General features: G+C 40.5%; 1 pseudogene; it reads left to right on the plus strand.

Annotated features, from left to right (window-relative positions):
- The first annotated feature begins 1,318 nt into the window (after nt 1-1,318).
- On the plus strand, nt 1,319-2,639 carry LOC116753252 (annotated as a pseudogene).
- The last annotated feature ends 14,474 nt before the right edge of the window (nt 2,640-17,113 follow it).

Here is a 17,113-nt window from a genome sequence, read left to right on the forward strand (position 1 = left end):
GGCTGAATGAAGCCTATTTCCTGTAATCAAAGAAATGAGGGACACAGAAAGGCTTTTGTGCCCAGGAGGCCCACAGGGTTCTGCTCAGTATCAACTCTTCAGGCAGAAACTGGGAGTTAGGGGTGTCTCTCCAGATTGTATGGCACTGTGCTACAGATGGGTTTTATGGCACAAGTATATCTCCACGTTTCCAACCCATTTTTATGTGGGTATTCTCTCATTCCCGTGATGTGTAGGAGTCACTCAGCTAGTCTCTGGATTTCTCAGAGGGAATTGCTCCTCATGTAGCTATACATTCAGTGTGTCTGTAGGAAGAAAGAAATTCAGGAGCCTATGAATTGCTATGTTATCTTGTTCTGGAGTCTCTCAATTTTCCACTCTAGAACTTTTGGACTTATTTTTGCTCTTTCCTCTTAGAGTTACATCTCTTAATCAATGCAACAAGCATCTTGACTGCAATCTCATTGAGAATAAGTGGATGTTGCTTCAAGTTTTCACTTGCTAATTTTAGCCCTTTGAATTCCAGCCAAGAGGAAAGGAAATGCCATTCAGCATACAGATCAGAAGTCAAAATTAGGAAGCTCACCAACAGAGAAAGCAAAGGAGTGTTGTCATTCTTCCATTATGAAAATGAAATACCTCTTGCTTTTACCCATGTTCATACCACATTTATAAAATGTAACAAAGAGGGTGGTACAATGGAAAGTGAGAGATGGAGATGAAAGTTTCTAGGTTCTAGCCTGGGCTTTGCCACTCATGGGGCTATTTGGAACACTATTCTCTAAGTCTTGGTTTCATCATCTGTAAAATTAGAGTGCTAAACCAGTTTTTATATTGTAAGATTCTATCTGAAACCATTATTAATATTATATGATATATTTCTATTGCTGGTATTTTTTAAATTAGTTTTGATATAAATGGCTAAGTAGGGTGATTCCAACCCCTTATCATGAGAATATTAGTGAGCTTCATTTTTAGAAAGAAAGAGTCATATCTAACTATTATTTTAATTTTTTATTTTATAACTTCAGATTTCTATAAATAATATATAGTTTCCTTAGAGATCAGAAAGATGAAGGAGGCCCAGAAATTGGAAAATAACATGCAAATAACGTGTAAGGGAACAAACTTTGCCATTTAGTCTTCTTTTTTTTCTCATAAAAAAATTAGTTTGGGCCTCTACGCTGCCACCATCCCCTCAGCCACTCGCTTCATGGGTTGGGCCCACTGGCACAGGGACTCCAGCTGCACTGCAGCTGCCCTCCGAGTCCTTTAGTCTGCCCAGGTCTTCTGGTCCGGCCCAACCCAGCCCATGAAGATGGTGGACCACAAGCAACTAGTGCAGAAAGCCAGGCTGGCAGAGCGCTATGACAACATGGCCATGGCAGAGCTGAATGAGCCACTGTCCAATGAAGAAAGAAACCTCCTCTCAGTGGCCCACAAGAATGGAGTTGTGAAACCGAGAAGGACCCATGGGGCTCCTGGGATCAAAAGCTTTTCTGTGTCCCCCATTTCTTTGATTACAAGAAATAGGCTTCATTCAGCCTCCATGACCTACCCTGAGTTCCAATGGGCAGGTTCAAACAGTTGCTAATTAGGGAAGGGAGGGGGATCCAGAGACAAGGGAGGAACAGTCAAAAGAAACAAAGCGCAGCCTTGGGGCAGGGTCTTGGCTCCCCATCAAGAGGTACACGTCACAATATCTTAGGGCTGTTTTGTAGATACTGAAACCCCCACCAGGTGGGAGAAGTTAACGGTATGTTGCCCACAAGCACAGAGACCCCAGACTGGTAGGAACCAGAAGGTTGATGATGCTGATTCCTACTTACCTCACAACCAACCAGTCAGAAGAATGTCCAAGAGCTGATCACACCCTCTTTAAACAATTATTATAAAACTCACTATGTCCTTCAGGCCAGGACACACAGTTTTGAGGACATTAGCCCACTGTGGCCCCCTTTGGCAAAGTAATAAAGCTATTCTTCTCTACTTCACTCAAAACTCGGTCTCCAAGATTTAATTTGGTGTCGGGGTACAAAGACCAGATTCTGCTTCAGTTGCACACCATTCTTCCTGGACGGTCATTATTAGCACTAAGCAGAAGACGTCTGTAAATGGTAATGAGAAAAAGATAGAGATTGTCCATGCTTACCGGGAAAAAATGGAGGAGTTGGAGGTGGTATGTCAGGGTGTGCTGAGCCTGCTGGATAACTACCTGATCAAGAATTGCAGTGAGACCTAGTGTGAGAGCAAAGTGTTTTACCTGAAGATGAAAGGGCACTATTACTGCTACGTGGCCGAATTCACCACTGGAGAGAATAGGGCGACCATTGTGGAGTCATCTGAGAAAGCCTATAGCAATGCCCATGAGATCAGCAAGGAGAACATGCAGCCCACTCACCCCATTAAATTAGGCTTGGCCCTTAACTACTCCATTTTCTACTATGAAATCCAGACTGCCCCAGAGCAAGCCTGCCACTTGGCCAAGACTGCTCTCAATGACACCATCACCGAGCTCTAGATGCTCTCAACAGGACTCCTACGGGGACTCCACACTCATCATGCAGCCCCTCTGCAACAACCTCTTGCTCTAGACAAGCGATCAGCAAGACCATTACACGGGAGAAGGCAACAATTAAGGCCCCCAGGTGGACTGGCAGGGCACGCTGATGTTACTACTGCAGTCTTTATTTTTTACCATGAGTTGAGTGTTGGGTGGGGGAGGCTAAGGGAGGGATGATCTTCCTAGGGAGAAACCCATGACCTGTGCTGTCTTTGATCACCTCTGACATTTTTGCTGAAATTCCACTAGTGGAAAGTCAGGCTAGCTGTGCTTGTATTGGAGTAGCAGCCTCACATTGGCATATGGGCTGTTATGTAGCTTAATGCAAGTGGAGCTCTCTTTAACTTATTGCTAGAGAACAGGGTTTTAAGATGAAAAGAATACTTAAATGGAATGGCCCTTATTCAATAAGTCTTGTGGTTCCAGTAAGGATTTTGGGTACTTTCTATCTCATCTGTTTTAGCTGTGCATTTTTTTTAGGGTATACTCTACCACAGGGGTCCACAGCATTTTTGACACCAGAGACTGGTTTTGTGGAAGACAATTTTTCCACTGATGGGGGTAGGGAAGGACGATGGTTCAGGCGGTAATGCGAGCAATGGAGAGCGGCAGATGAAGCTTTGCTCACTTGCCTGTCACTCACCCCCTGCTGGGCAGCCTGGTTCCTAACAGGACCGGTACCGGTCCACAGACCAGGGCCTGGGAACCCCTGCTCCACCAGACATGGAATAGTTTAAAACCCAAGCTGATAGACTTAGAACATGATGTATATTTATCCTTGTGGTTTAGGCCTTGCCAGTTTTCACAAGTTTCTACTTAGTTGACAATATTAACACTGAATTGCCATTTATAGTATTTCTACATTATAGCCATATGTAACATCAAGCCACTGATTGTGTATTTTTCTTTATTTTGGCTTTTACATCCTCCTTATTCAGCCTTATCCAGGTTGGTTTTACTGTTATCTATCTCCTAGGCCAGAAGACTTGCCTGAGGAGAATCAAAGCTACTTTTTAAAGGTTTTGGTTAATAGGCGCTTGGCAGATGGCTGTGGAATTTTTGTCCTTCTTTCTTCTTAACTTAAATCCACCACAAAAATTGTTAATCGCTTTAATAGAAACGTTAAACACCACAAAAATAGAGAAAATTCAGGTCTGTATCTTATTTCTTGTGTTGATATTTCCACGGAAATCCTGATTTTTAAGCTGCCACAGCTCCTTCCTCTGGGATTACACTGCTGTTTCAATCCTCACTTGAGTCTTCCCCACTGTACCTTACGCTGACGCAACTGACTAGGGTGGATTGAAACGCTGTTGGATTGTAGAAGTTGGCGGTCATTTTGAGAGAGTTCATGGTACAGTGTGTGAAAATTCAGGTGCTAGGAGCTTACTGGTAGAAAAATCCTATAGGAAGAGTTCATAAACATTCTGTCCAATTTCAGAGCCTTGTAAGTGTGTCAGTTTTTCCTCCCTGAAAACACTCCTTCCCCAAATAATTATTGTAGAAAAATAAACTAAAATCATTATCAGATAATAAATACTTAACTCCTATTTGACCAAAACTTTTTCTATGTATTTTTTTTCTTCTTAATGAAAGCGTAGAAGCTGGAGACTGATTTCTCTTATGCCATCTGTGCATGTTTTAGAACTGTAGGAAACCACAATGCTATTTCCACAAGTCTGTTTCAGTGAGCCTTAGGTCCTTCCTTCTCATTTTGGATAAGTCTTTCTAAACACATGACCTATTGCATATGCGTTCAGCCGTTTTTATTAAGATCAGTAACAGCGTGAACTCCCAAGATAGGGAGCGACACCAGATTCGTTTGTCTCTTTGTTTTATTTGGGCAAGGAAAGGAATGAGTAATGATTGAGGAAAACCTGACAGCTGTTTTTGCTAAAACCAAAATGGAGCTTCCAGTTGTGAAATGCACACGCTGACCAGGATCCAGGTGACAGTGAAATAGAAGAGTGTGACGATGTTCTGTCACGTGGCACAGTTTACCCAGCATGACTTTCCTTAGAAGGTCCTGTGCACATGCTACAGAGAAAGTCCCAACCAACCAAACCTACCAGAAGAACTAGCAGAAGAGAGTTTTACAGCTTCTGTGCCCTAACAGGAGTCTTAAGTCAATACCACGGATGGGAACAGATCTGGGGGGTAGGTGGGGCTTTCCTTCATTTATCTTCATGTCCAGTGAGCAATGTTGTGTCCTTCCTTGTAACATTTGGAAATGATTTACTTGAATTACAAAACCCATTTTTCTTTTAAATTTCAGCTTCAGCTCTGGCTGCTTTTTAGAATAATGCAAGGTAAAACCATATCTGAGGGGCTTCCCTGGTGGCGCAGTGGTTGAGTGTGCCTGCCGATGCAGGGGACACGGGTTCGTGCCCTGGTCTGGGAAGATCCCACATGCTGTGGAGCGGCTGGGCCCGTGGGCCATGGCCGCTGAGCCTGCACGTCCGGAGCCTGTGCTCTGCAACGGGAGAGGCCACAACAGTGAGAGGCCCGCATACCGCAAAAAAAAAAAAAAAAAAAAAAAAAAAAAACATATCTGAGGGCTAAAAATGAAGAGAGAATGGGAGGAGACGATATTTAAACAGTTTGAACGGTTTCTTTCCTTTTCTTTATTTTTAAAGAAATGTGCTTGTCTATGATGATGTCTCTCCAGTGAAAGGATTACTCCTCCATTACTCTCTTGATACAATATTGTGCATGTTGTTTGTCTATACAGTGGCTTAAAATTTATTAACTTATACTGTACGTGTTTTGTATTCCTATGACAAAAAAATTGTCTTCAAAATTTTTAAAGTTTTGTTTATTTAATTTTTCCTCTTGGGGGTAAAGTTTGCTCTTACAAATAGTGATTGTAACAAATTGATCTATTTTGGAAATTGCTACAGTGACATGCAGTTATATGTTCTGTTTTTAAAGGGGAGGGGGAGTAAAAGAAACACCAGTGTTAGCTTAATCTTAATGTCTGGTGTTTGTCATGGTGAAATTATAACTATTACAGTGTAGGAGAACAACGAATATGTTCTCTGAGTGAGGCTTTGTGTTTTTTGTCAAGTTATGCAGTGAACTATTTCTAAGGTCTATTCAGTGATTATTTTTCCAACTCCGTGTTTCTCTAAGAAATTTTTTCACACATGGACCATTCTTAGCAGTTTTCCTCAGTGGTGGAATATCTTGAATGTGAGTCATTATGTAACTGCCCTACATTGAGCAAATAAACTTATATATCTGAAAAAAAGAAATTTTTAATTAATAAATTTGGTTCTATGGTACTTTCAATTATGTTTTGTTGAATTTATCTGTAAGTGTTAAATTCTTCTATTACCTTGGATAACAAAGATGAAGGGGATAAATTCATGGGATTGGGAAGGGCAGCTCTTATTTACAGTTGTATCTTTAGCTCCAGGCGTAGTACCTGGGATACATTAGATGGGCATTAACTATTTGCAAAATGAAAAAATAAGTAAACTTCAGAGATGCTGGGAAGGGGATTTAATGAAAGAACAAATTCCAGATGATGACATTAGATGTTGTGATGTCTGATTATAGATCTTTAAATATAAAGGTCAAAGAAGGCTTTGAAGATAGCGTAATCATCCTGTAGAATCCAAACTGCACAGAAATCAAATGAAAGCATTTTTAATTAGTATCAGAAATTATCCTCAAGTTTTACACAATTAAAATGGATGAGAGTTTTTTTTTTTCATGCAATTTAATCTACCCAGTGAGACTGGTGCACGTCTATGTGGTTTGCCCAACCCATCACTGAGGGTATATAAAAGTCCCAAGGAAGCTGGTGATAGTCATACTTAGGAAACTTGCCCTTGATATGCAAACAACTCTACAGTTCCTAACACCATGAGTTACTATGGCAACTACTACAGAGGTCTGGGCTAGGGATATGGCTATGGCTGTGGCTAGAGAAGTGGCAGCTTCTGCAGACTGAGCTATGGCTGAGGCCATGGAGGCTACAGATACAGCTGTTGCCGCCCATCACGCTATGGAAGATATGGATCATCTAGCATCTACTGCAAGAGTGAACTCATTCTTCTAACCACAGGAATCATCACATCATCCTGAGTTAGTTCTACATTCATGTGCTTTTATCCCCATATATCAGCGTGTAGCTGCTTTCTTGATAAAACCAGTAGAGGATGACATGTGAGCTCTTCAAAATCAGGACTCATTTCCGGCAGCAAACACCGGAAGCAGGAACAGCAGCAAAGGGAATGACCTGGAATCTCACCCTTCAAGCTGTTCAGCCCTCTCTTTCCTTTTAAGATACCAAGATGTTACGAACTCCCATATTTCAATAAACTAATTTCAGTAGCAGAGCAAACATATAGTTTCGTTTCCATTCATTTATTTTACAGAACTAGATCTAAGTTCTCTGGAGACAGGTGACTATGATTCCTTATTCATCATTGTATGCTCTGTGTTCATGACAATACCTAGTACATATAAGGCAGTCAAAGAATGTTTGCAGATTAAGAAACTTGTTTGTGGTTTTCTATAATATAGAGCCTTTTATTTTTTTTGCGGTACGCGGGCCTCTCACTGTTGTGGCCTCTCCCGTTGCGGAACACAGGCTCCAGACACGCAGGCTCAGCGGCCATGGCTCACGGGCCCAGCCGCTCCACGGCATGTGGGATCTTCCCGGACCGGGGCACGAACCCGTGTCCCCTGCATCGGCAGGCGGACTCTCAACTACTGCGCCACTAGGGAAGCCCTAGAGCCATTTTTAATTTTCCCAATAATTATCTGGAACCTCATCTTAATTTTGGAATCATGATGTCTGTTCACTGACCCTATTGCTTCCCCCCCCCCACACCCGCACATTACCGTTGAACATCTCTCCCCCAGGTATAATTTCTGTTTGTCCCAGGAGCTTAAAAATACCTCAAGAGTTCCATAGTTGAGTAGCACTCTATATGTTCCCCTTATGGAGTCAGGCAGAATACCTTGCAATTTGTCAAAAAGCTAAGTTAAAAATTGTTTGCTGTCAAAGCAAGACATAGGGTAGGAAAAGATATTTGCAAAATATATCACTGGCAAACTTGTGCTCCTGGGCACCACTGGAAACAACCCAAATGTCTGTCAACAGTAAAATAGAAAAATAAATTGTAGTATGTCCTTACAAAGAATACTACATGGCAATGACAATCACCAATCTAGAGTAACATCTAGAGCTTGCTATATGATCTGGAGCTACAAGCAACGATCTGGATAAATCTCACAACCACAGTGTTAGGTGAGGGAACCCAGGCACAATAGAATAGAATATGAGCCTATTTATTTACATTCCTAGATAGAAAAACCTAGAACACAGTGTTAGCAGTCAGAATAGTGGTTACCTTTGAGGAAGTGGTATCTGGGAGAGGACCTGAGTGGGGTCTTCTAAGGTGCTGGAAATATTGCATTTTTTTAAGTCATGGGTTTTTCAAATGCTCTCATTGTGATAAGTCATTGAGCTGACATAGTTTTGTGTATTTTTCTGCACGTCTGTTATATTCCAATTGAAAATAGTTAAAAATTGATAACACTGTACAATTTAAAACGAGTCAGCTAAGAACAGACAGTTCAAATTATTTACCAGACTCTTTTTTGAGTACCTATTCTGTATCCTCACAGGCTAGGATATATGGGAGTTTCAAATGACATTGCTTTTAGTGTTAAGACACTCAAAATCTAGCCAACTCTAGTAGGGGCATATGTGGGAGAGGGAGGCATGAGAAGGAGGTGACGAGTTCCTGCTCTAAAATCTAGGAGAGAAATAGGGAAGTTTTTCCTCATTACCCATGCTCCAACTTTAGGGTATCAACACATTTTTGGTATCTTTACTTTAGTCACAGAACTAATCATACATGAAGGAATAAGACAAAAATTTAAACAGTAACTACAGAGAAAATGAAGTGAAGCACCTGAATTAGGAAACCTTCTTGCCTATTGGTTTCTCTTTTTAGTTTGTATTGCAAGTACATTCTGCTCGATGAATACTGCTTTTGTTTGCATTCATTAGTGTTCTGCTGGTGATATAAGTAGGGGATGGGTATTATTAGCTGAGTAAAAAATGTAGAAAAAAATTCTCTGGGGAATTCCCTGGCGGTCCCGTGGTTAGGATTCCATGCTTCCACTGCAGAGGACCTGGGTTCCATCCCTAGTCAGGGAATTAGGATCCTACAAGTCACACGGCATGGACAAAAAAAGAAAAAAGAAAAAAATTCTAGAAAGAACATTAATAGAACTTCAATGGGAACTTTGATGCCTAAAAGTTGTTCTAGAATGATTTATAAAATTATATAGTAGGCTAAATTATCCTTTGATATTCTCTGAGAAAAGCTGTTACACTGTTGTGGAAGATACAAATATATTGAAGAAAATGGTGTATGCCGTTCTTTGAATTAACTTTAAGAGTAATTTATTCACTCATTAAAGAGGTTTGGAAAAGTAAAGATATAAAGTTAATGTTCTCTGTGTTACTGAAAGTTATTTTAGTTCAGTATTAGTAATTTTCTTTGTTTTTATAAATTTATTTTTTTAACATCTTTATTGGGGTATAATTGTTTTACAATGGTGTGTTAGTTTCTGCTTAATAACAAAGTGAATCAGTTATACATATACATGTGTTCCCATATCTCTTCCCTCTTGCATCTCTCTCCCTCCCACCCTCCCTATCCCACCCCTCCAGGCGGTCACAAAGCACCAAGCTGATATTCCTGTGCTATGCGGCTGCTTCCCACTAGCTATCTACCTTACGTTTGTTACTGTATATATGTCCATGCCTCTCTCTCGCTTTGTCACAGCTCACCCTTTCCCCTTCCCATATCCTCAAGTCTGTTTTCTAGTAGGTCCGTGTCTTTATTCCTGTCTTAGCCCTAGGTTCTTCATGACGTTTTTTTCCTTAAATTCCATACATATGTGTTAGCATATGGTATTTGTCTTTCTCTTTCTGACTTACTTCACTCTGTACGACACACTCTAGGTCCACCACCTCATTACAAATAGCTCAATTTCGTTTCTTTATAAGGCTGAGTAATATTCCATCGTATATATGTGCCACATCTTCTTTATCCATTCATCCGATGATGGACACTTATCTTGTTTCCATCTCCTGGCTATGTAAATAGAGCTGCAATGAACATTCTGGTATATGACTTTTTTTGAATTATGGTTTTCTCAGGGTATATGCCCAGTAGTGGGATTGCTGGGTCATATGGTAGTTCTATTTGTAGATTTTTAAGGAACCTCCATACTGTTCTCTATAGTGGCTGAACCGATTCACATTCCCGCAAGAGTGTTCCCCTTGCTCCACACCCTTTCCAACATTTATTGTTTCTATATTTTTTGATGATGGCCATTCTGACTGGTGTGAGATGATATCTCATTGTAGTTTTGATTTGCATTTCTCTAATGATTAATGATGTTGAGCATTTTTTCATGTGTTTGTTGGCAATCTGTATACCTTCTTTAGAGAAATGTGTATTTAGGTCTTCCACCCATTTTTGGATTGGGTTGTTTATTTTTTTGTTATTGAATTGCATGAGCTGCTTACAAATTTTGGAGATTAATCCTTTGTCAGTTGCTTCATTTGCAAATATTTTCACCGATTCTGAGGGTTTTCTTTGGGTCTTCTTTATGGTTTCCTTTGCTGTGCTAAAGATTTGAAGTTTCATTAGGTCCCATTTGTTTATTTTTGTTTTTATTTCCATTTCTCTAGGAGGTCTGTCAAAAAGGATCTTGCTGTGATTTATGTCATAGAGTGTACTGCCTATGTTTTCCTCTAAGAGTTTGATAATGTCTGGCCTTATATTTAGGGCTTTAATCCATTTTGAGTTTATTTTTGTGTATGGTGTTAGGGGGTGTTCTAATCTCATACTTTTACATGTACCTGTCCAGTTTTCCCAGCACCACTTATTGAAGAGGCTGTCCTTTCTCCAGGGTACATTCCTGCCTCCTTTATCAAAGATAAGGTGACCATATGTGCGTGGGTTTATCTCTGGGCTTTCACTCCTGTTCCATTGATCTATATTTCTGTTTTTGTGCCAGTACCATACTGTCTTGATTACTGTAGCTTTGTAGTATAGTCTGAAGTCAGGGAGCCTGGTTCCTACAGCTCAATTTTTCATTCTCAGGAATGCTTTGGCTATTTGGGGTCTTTTGTGTTTCCACACAAATTGCAAAATTTTTTGTTCTAGTTCTGTGAAAAATGCCAGTGGTAGTTTGATAGGGATTGCACTGAATCTGTAGATTGCTTTGGGTAGTAGAGTCATTTGCACAATGTTGATTCTTCCAATCCAAGATCATGGTATACCTCTCCATCTATTTGTATCATCCTTAATTTCTTTCATCAGTGTCTTATAATTTTCTGCATACACGTCTTTTGTCTCCTTAGGTAGGTTTATTCCTAGATATTTTATTCTTTTTGTTGCAGTGGTAAATGGGACTGTTTTCTTGATTTCACCTTCAGATTTTTCATCATTAGTGTATAGGAATGCCAGAGTTTTCTGTGCATTACTTTTGTATCCTGCTACGTTACCAAATTCATTGATAAGCTCTAGTAGTTTTCTAGCAGCATCTTTAGGATACTCTATGTATAGTATCATGTCATCTGCAAACAGTGACAGATTTACTTCTTCTTTTCCGGTTTGGATTCCTTTTATACCTTTTCTTCTGTGATCGCTGTGGCTAAAACTTCGAAAACTATGCTGAATAAGAGGGGTGAGAGTGGGCAACCTTGTCTTGTTTCTGATCTTACTGGAAATGTTTTCAGTTTTTCACCATTGAGGACGATGCTGGCTGTGGGTTTGTCATATATGGCCTTTGTTATGTTGAGGAAAGTTCCCTCTATGCTTACTTCCTGCAAGGTTTTTATCATAAATCGGTGTTGAATTTTGTCGTAAGCTTTCTCAGCATCTATTGTGATGATCATATGGTTTTTCTCCTTCAATTTGTTATTATGGTTTATCACATTGATTGATTTGCGTATATTGAAGAATCCTTGCATTCCTGGAATAATCCCCACTTGCTCATGGTGTGTGATTCTTTTATTGTGCTGTTGGATTCTGTTTGCTAGTATTTTGTTGAGGATTTTTGCATCTATGTTCATCAGTGATATTGGCCTGTAGTTTTCTTTCTTTGTGACATCCTTGTCTGGTTTTGGTATCACGGTGATGATGGCCTCATAGAATGAGTTTTGGAGTGTTCCTCCCTCTGCTATATTTTGGAAGAGTTTGAGAAGGATAGGTGTTAGCTCTTCTCTAAATGTTTGATAGAATTCTCCTGTGAAGCCATCTGGTCCTGGGCTTTTGTTTGTTGGAAGGTTTTTAATCACAGTTTCAATTTCAGTGCTTGTGATTGGTCTGTTCATATTTTCTATTTCTTCCTGAATCAGTCTTGGCAGGTTGTGCATTTCTAAGATTTGTCCATTTCTTCCAGGTTGTCCACTTTATTGGCATAGAGTTGCTTGTAGTAATCTCTCATCATCTTTTGTATTTCTGCAGTGTCAGTTGTTACTTCTCCTTTTTCATTTATAATTCTATTGATTTGAGTCTTCTCCCTTTTTTCTTGATGAGTCTTTCTAATGTTTTATCACTTTTGTTTATCTTCTCAAAGAACCAGCTTTTAGTTTTCTTAATGTTTACTATCGTTTCTTTCATTTCTTTTTCATTTATTTCTGACCTGATATTTATGATTTCTTTCCTTCTGCTAACTTTGGGGTTTTTATGTTCTTCTTTCTCTAATTGCTTTAGAAGCAAGGTTAGGTTGTTTATTTTAGATGTTTCTTGTTTCTTAATATAGGATTGTATTGTTATAAACTTCCCTCTTAGAACTGCTTTTGCTGCACCCCATAGGTTTTGGGTCATCATGTCTCCATTTTCATTTGTTTCTAGGTATTTTTTAATTTCCTTTTTGATTTCTTCAGTGATCACTTCGTTATTAATTAGTGTATTGTTTAGCCTCGATGTGTTTGTATTTTTTACAGAACTTTTCCTGTAATTGATATCTAGTCTCATAGCGTTGTTGTCGGAAAAGATACTTGATATAACTTCAATTTTCTTAAATTTACCAAGGCTTGATTTGTGACCCAAGATATGATCTATCCTGAAGAATGTTCCATGAGCACTTGAGAAAAATGTGTATTCTGTTGTTTTTGGATGGAATGTCCTATAAATATCTATTAAATCCGTCTTGTTTAATGTATCATTTAAAGCTTGTGTTTCCTTATCTATTTTCATTTTGGATGATCTGTCCATTGGTGAAAGTGAGATATTAAAGTCCCCTACTATGAATGTGTTACTGTTGATTTCTGCTTTTATGGCTGTTAGTATTTGCCTTATGTATTGAGGTGCTCTTATGTTGGGTGCATAAATATTTAAATTGTTATATCTTCTTCTTGGATTGATTCCTTGATCATTATGTAGTGTCATTCTTTGTCACTTCTAATAGTCTTTATTTTAAAGTCTATTTTGTCTGATATGAGAATTGCTACTCCAGCTTTCTTTTGGTTCCCATTTGCATGGAATATCTGTTTCCATCCCCTTACTTTCAGTCTGTGTGTGTCTCTAGGTCTGAAGTGGGTCTCTTGTAGACAGCATATATATGGGTCTTGTTTTTTATCCATCCAGCCAATCTGTGTCTTTTGGTGGGAGCATTTAATCCATTTACATTTAAGATTATTATCAATATGTATGTTCCTATTCCCATTTTCTTAATTGTTTTGCATTCATTATTGTACGTCTTTTCCTTCTCTTGTGTTTCTTGCTTAGAGAAGTTCCTTTAGAATTTGTTTTAAAGCTGGTTTGGTGGTGCTGAACTCTCTCAGCTTTTGCTTGTCTGTAAAGGTTTTAATTTCTCCATCAAATCTGAATGAGATCCTTGCTGGGTAGAGTAATCTTGGTTGGAGGTTTTTCTCCTTCATCACTTTCAATATGTCCTGCCACTCCCTTCTGGCTTGCAGAGTTTCTGCTGAAAGATCAGCTGTTAACCTTATGGGGATTCCCTTGTGTGTTATTTGTTGTTTTTCCCTTGCTGCTTTTAGTTTGTTTTCTTTGTATTTAATTTTTGACAGTTTGATTAGTATGTGTCTTGATGTATTTCTCCTTGGATTTATCCTGTATGGGACTCTCTGTGCTTCCTGGACTTGATTAACTATTTCCTTTCCCATATTAGGGAAGTTTTCAACTATAATCTCTTCAAATATTTTCTCGGTCCCTTTCTTTTTCTCTTCTTCTTCTGGAACCCCTATAATTTGAATGTTGGTGTGTTTAATGTTTTCCAAGAGGTCTCTGAGACTGTCCTCAGTTCTTTTCATTCTTTTTTCTTTATTCTGCTCTGCAGTAGTTATTTCCACTATTTTATCTTCAAGGTCACTTATCCCTTCTTCTGTCTCAGTTATTCTGCTATTGATCCCATCTAGAGTATTTTTAATTTCATTTATTGTGTTGTTCATCATTGCTTGTGTCCTCTTTAGTTCTTCTAGGTCCTTGTTATATGTTTCTTGCATTTTGTCTATTCTATTTCCAAGATTTTGGATCATCTTTACTATCATACTTCTGAATTCTTTTTCAGGTAGACTGCCTATTTCCTCTTCATTTGTTAGGTCTGGTGGGTTTTTATCTTGCTTCTTCATCTGCTGTGTGTTTTTCTGTCTTCTCATTTTGCTTATCTTACTGTGTTGTGGGTCTCCTGTTAGCAGACTGCAGGTTTGTAGTTCTCGTTGTTTTTGGTGTCTGTCCCCAGTTGCTAAAGTTGGTTCAGTGGGTTGTGTAGGCTTCCGTGTGGAGGGGACTAGTGCCTGTGTTCTGGTGGATCAGGCTGGATCTTGTCTTTTTGGTGGGCAGGTCCACCTCTGGTGTGTGTTTTGGCGTGTCTGTGGACTTATGATTTTAGGCAGCCTCTCTGCTAATGGGTGGGGTTGTGTTCCTGTCTTGCTAGTTGTTTGGCATAGGGTGTCCCGCACTGTAGCTTGCTGGTCGTTGAGTGAAGCTGCATGCTGGTTTTGAAATGGAAATCTCTGGGAGATTTTCGCCATTTGATATTATGTGGAGCTGGGAGGTTTCTTGTTTACTAGTGTCCTGAAGTTGGCTCTCCCACCTCAGAGGCACAGCACTGACTCCTGGCTGCAGTACCAAGAGCCTTTCATCCACACGGCTCAGAATAAAAGGGAGAAAAAGTAGAAGGAAGGAAAGAAGGAAGGAAGGAAAGAAAGAAAGAAAGAAAGAAAGAAAGAAAGAAAGAAAGAAAGAAAGAAAGAAAGAAAGAAGATAAAATAAAATAAAGGTATTAAAATAAAAAATAATTATTAAGAAAATAATTTTTTTAAGAATTAAAAAAAAAAAAAACGGACGGATAGAACGCTAGGACAAATGGTGGAAGCAAAGCTATACAGACAATATCTCACACAGAAGCATACACATACACACTCACAAAAAGAGGAAAAGGGGAAAAAATAAAAAATCTTGCTCTCAAAGTCCACCTCCTCAATTTGGGATGATTCGTCGTCTGTTCATGTATTCCACAGATGCAGGGTACATCAAGTTGATTGTGGAGCTTTAATCCACTGCTTCTGAGGCTGCTGGCAGAGATTTCCCTTTCTCTTGTTTGTTCTCACAGCTCACAGGGGCTCAGCTTTCGATTTGGCCCCGCTTCTGCGTGTAGGTCAGCGGAGGGTGTATGTCCTTCGTTCAGACAGGACGGGGTTAAAGGAGCAGCTGACTCGGGGGCTATAGCTCACTCAGGCCGGGGCGGGGGAGGGAGGGGCATGGAGTGCGGGGCGAGCCTGCAGCGGCAGAGGCCAGCATGACGTTGCACCGGACTGAGGCGCGCCGTGCGTTCTCCCGGAAGAGTTGACGCTGGATCCCGGGACCCTGGCAGTGGCAGGCTGCACAGGCTCCCCGGAAGGGTGGTGTGGATAGTGACCTGTGTTTGCACACAGGCTTCTTGGTGGCAGCAGCAGCAGCCTTAGCGTCTCATGCCCGTCTCTGGGGTCTGTGCTGTTAGCCGCGGCTCGCGCCCGTCTCTGGATTTCCTTTAAGCAGTGCTCTTAATCCCCTCTCCTCGTGCACCAGGAAACAAAGAGGGAAGAAACAGTCTCTTGGCCTCTTCGGCAGGTCCAGACTTTTCCCCGCATTCCCTCTCAGCTAGCCGTGGTGCACTAACCCCCTGCAGGCTGTGTTCACGCCGCCAACCCCAGTCCTCTTGACCAAAGCTCGAGCCTCAGCTCCCAGCACCTCCCACCCCGGCGGGTGAGCAGACAAGCCTCTCGGGCTGCTGAGTGCCAGTCGGCACTGATCCTCTGTGCGGAAATCTCTCCGCTTTGCCCTCTGCACCCCTGTGGCTGTGCTCTCCTCCGCGGCTCTGAAGCTTTCCCCCTCCGCCACCCACAGTCTCTGCCCGGCAAGTGGCTCCTAGTGTGTAGAAACCTTTCCTCCTTCGCAGCTCCCTCCCACTGGTGCAGGTCCCATCCCTATCCTTTTGTCTCTGTTTATTCTTTTTTCTTTTGCCCTACCCATGTACGTGGGGAGTTTCTTGCCTTTTGGGAAGTCTGAGGTCTTCTGCCAGCGTTCAGTAGGTGTTCTGTAGGAGTTGTTCCACGTGTAGATGTATTTCTGGTGTGTCTGTGGGGAGGAAGGTGATCTCCGCGTCTTACTCTTCCGCCATCTTCCCAGGCAGTTTCTTTTATGACCCCACTGCTGACTAATATCTTTTACTTGACAGAAAAAATATACCACACATGAGCCTCTCCCTAAATTCAACTTTCCCTGAATGTTTGCTGAGATTTATCTCACATAAGATGGATTAAACTTTCAAGGCTTGGAAAAAAACTGTACATTCATTTCCAACTTACCAGCTAAATAGTGTGCCAATCTCATGTCATACTGGAAAGGAAGGCTTCAAGGATCATTCTGATGCCCCAGCAAGGGGTAGCATTCCATACCACCACGCAAGATGCTAAGACTGAGGCTTTAAAACCACCCTTAGATGCTCAAATTGAAATTGGCATTAATCATCTGGGCTATAATAAGTTTCAGGCCACCTGTCTGGAATAATTTTTCACTCTTGCTTGCGAATTTGGAAGGTGCTTAGAAATAGTAAAAAAAAAAAGAAAAAAGGAAACTATGTGTTTTGCAAATGCCCCTGATTCATTGGTTATTTTCTTATCTATTATAACTGGACTATAAATGATAAATACCTATAAATAAAGATGTATGCTTTTGCTAGGTCCTCTATAATGTCTAATTTGTGGTAAGACCGTTGAATCCCAGTTGACTTCAGATCAAGGGCTATTTGTATTTATGACTTGAAATAATGTTTCTGTATTAGGATAGCTAGACTATGCTGTTGTAACAAATACACCCTCAACTCTCAGTGGCTTAATCCAGTAAGGTTTATTTGTGAGTTTTGTCTCAGTCTTATACAGGTCAGGCAGCTCTCCTTGGGGTTCTCCGGCAATTGCTTAGGGATCTGAGCCTCTTCCATCCTGTATCTTATTGTTCTAGTCATGCTTAAGGGAGAGGAGGGAACATGGAGAAGTCACAC

The sequence above is a fragment of the Phocoena sinus genome, chromosome 4 (assembly GCF_008692025.1).
Source record: "Phocoena sinus isolate mPhoSin1 chromosome 4, mPhoSin1.pri, whole genome shotgun sequence".
Lineage (NCBI taxonomy): Eukaryota > Metazoa > Chordata > Mammalia > Artiodactyla > Phocoenidae > Phocoena > Phocoena sinus.